We start from the raw sequence: 2620 nt of genomic DNA on the forward strand, positions 1-2620 counted from the left end.
AAATTGCCAAAAACAATCACAGTAATGAAAACTTGGGAATCCAAGATTTCAGGATTGTGGGTCCAGATTCTCACAGAGTCAGCCTGATTCCCAAATGTTATGATATTTTAGGCTACAACCGCTAGGAGTAAAGTTGAAAAAGTGTGACACACTGACATTCACATTTATTATATTAGATATGTTTTGTACCTCCACCAAAAAAACACCCTTTTTTTATTTAATTTTTTTTCTACATAAAACCCCGTTTTTGATTACTGAGAATATGAATATGAAAAACTTAGCAAAAATTGGCATTTTGAAATTAACCAAAACCCCACCACCACCACCTAAATTTTTCATTTTTAACTTTTTTCACAATTTTTTTTTCAAAATATGCGGAAAAATAGGGAGATTTAATATTCTGAAGAAAAATTTCCAAAAATTTCTCTACTTAGGGTTAGGGTTAGGGTTTTAGGGTTAGGGTTAGGGTTTTAGGGTTAGTGTTGGGGTTTTAGGGTTAGGGTTGGGGTTTTAGGGTTAGGCTTACAGAAAAAAGTGAAAAATGAAGAATTTGGAGGGGGGAAGGTGAAAAGGGCAAAAAATTTCAAAATTCCGATTTTTGGCAATTTTCTGGAATCTTCATATTTGAAAACGTTGGTTTTTAGCAAAAAAATTTTAAAAAAACAATAATTTGCGAGAAAATGGGGGGACAGGAGGAAGTCCTTCCGGGGAAACTTTATTTCAATTAAAGTGTATTATGTGTGTGTGTGTGTGTGTGTAGAAGATACACACTTTCCAACAAAGATTGCTTGGAGTGATGAAGTTACATTTAAATTAAATGGCTCAATTGACTGCCACAATTGCACTTACAGGGAACCTGAGAATCTGCATATTATGGAGGAACATTATGTTAAATTGTGGAGGCGCAATGGCCCAGTGGTTAGGGCAGCGGACTCGCAGTCATAGGATCGTGGTTTCAATTCCCAGACTGGGCATTGTGAGTGTTTATTAAGAGAAAAGACCTAAAGCTCCATGCGGCTCCGGCAGGGGGTGGTGGCTATCCCTGCTGTACTCTTTCACCACAACTTTCTCTCATTCTTTCTTCTGTTGGCCTGCTCGCTTAGACAGCAGGGTGGCGTCATTTGAAGGCTAAAACAATGCAAAGCGCATTGTGACCAGCGATGTGTAGCAACATCTGATAGCCTGGTCGGTCACGGTGATCACCGTGATCACTGTGATTAAGTTAAATTACCAGGAATTACGTTATGGTATGGCTTACTATCAAATGGATTAATTGAACCATTCTGTTTTGATAGTACTATGACTAGTCCCGTTTACTTGAAACTGATGTTATAATCTGTCATACCAAGCATTCAAGAGGATTCTGAAGACATGGAATTTTATTTCCAGCAAGCACCCCAACACCACCATAGTGAAATAAGGGCCTACCCTAGATGAGATTTTTGCCAGACAGATGAATTGGACCAAGATTCAGTAGAATACCCTCAACATTCACTGGACCTCACACCACTAAACTATTTTTTTATGGAGATACTTAAAAGATGAAATGTATGGCATAAAACCAGAACAATCAATGAATTGAGGGTAGCTGTTGAATGAGAATACACAAATACTACATGAAATGTTTCTTGATGCTTGTAACTCCACTGCTTCACATTATCAGCAGTGTCTGGACCAGAACAGTCATCAGTTTAAAAACAGGCATTCATAAAATAATTACATTCTTTCTGTTGACTCTATTACATTTTGAAAACGAAATGTATTTTAACAAACACTGGTGTACACATTTTTGGTGGGGACACCCTGGTGTGTGTATGTGTGTGTGCGTGTCTAAATAGAGAGGGACAGACAGGCAGACAGACAGGCAGGTAGGGACACAGATATACATACAAATGTAGGATTCAAGGACGTCTGCAAGAGAGATATGAAGTCAATAGATCTAGATGTTCTGAGATGGGAAGAGGTTGCAAATGATTGTGCACACTGGAAACAAGTAGTACACAAGGGGATGGGGCAAGAGGAAGAAAAACTGGAATTTACCACCAAAGACAAGCACGCCAGAAGAAAGGAAAAGTCAGTAGTGCCAGTGGAGAGCCTCTTCAAATGCAGTTACTGCATGCAAGACTTCCACTCCCATGTGGGCCTGTAAAGCCACAGTAGACACTGCACGATGATCAGCAGCTGACACAAAATTCTCCAGGCGCAGATCTATAGTTTTTCAAGACTGATAGATGCCTATCTGATCTGATATATATACATATATCTATGTATTATACATTTATATGTATATGTATATATACATGCATACATATATATATATATATATATATATATATATATATTATATATATATATATATATATATATATATATATATATATATCATCATCCTCATTTAACGTCCGCTTTCCATGCTAGCATGGGTTGGACGGTTCAACTGGAGTCTGGGGAGCCCGAAGGCTGCACCAGGCCAGTCAGATCTGGCAGTGTTTCTACAGCTGGATGCCCTTCCTAACGCCAACCACTCCGAGAGTGTAGTGGGTGATTTTATGTGCCACCGACACAGGTGCCAGACGAGGCTGGCGACGGCCACGCTCGGATGGTGTTTTTTTTTTATGTG

The sequence above is a fragment of the Octopus sinensis genome, linkage group LG3 (genome assembly GCF_006345805.1).
Source record: "Octopus sinensis linkage group LG3, ASM634580v1, whole genome shotgun sequence".
NCBI lineage: Eukaryota > Metazoa > Mollusca > Cephalopoda > Octopoda > Octopodidae > Octopus > Octopus sinensis.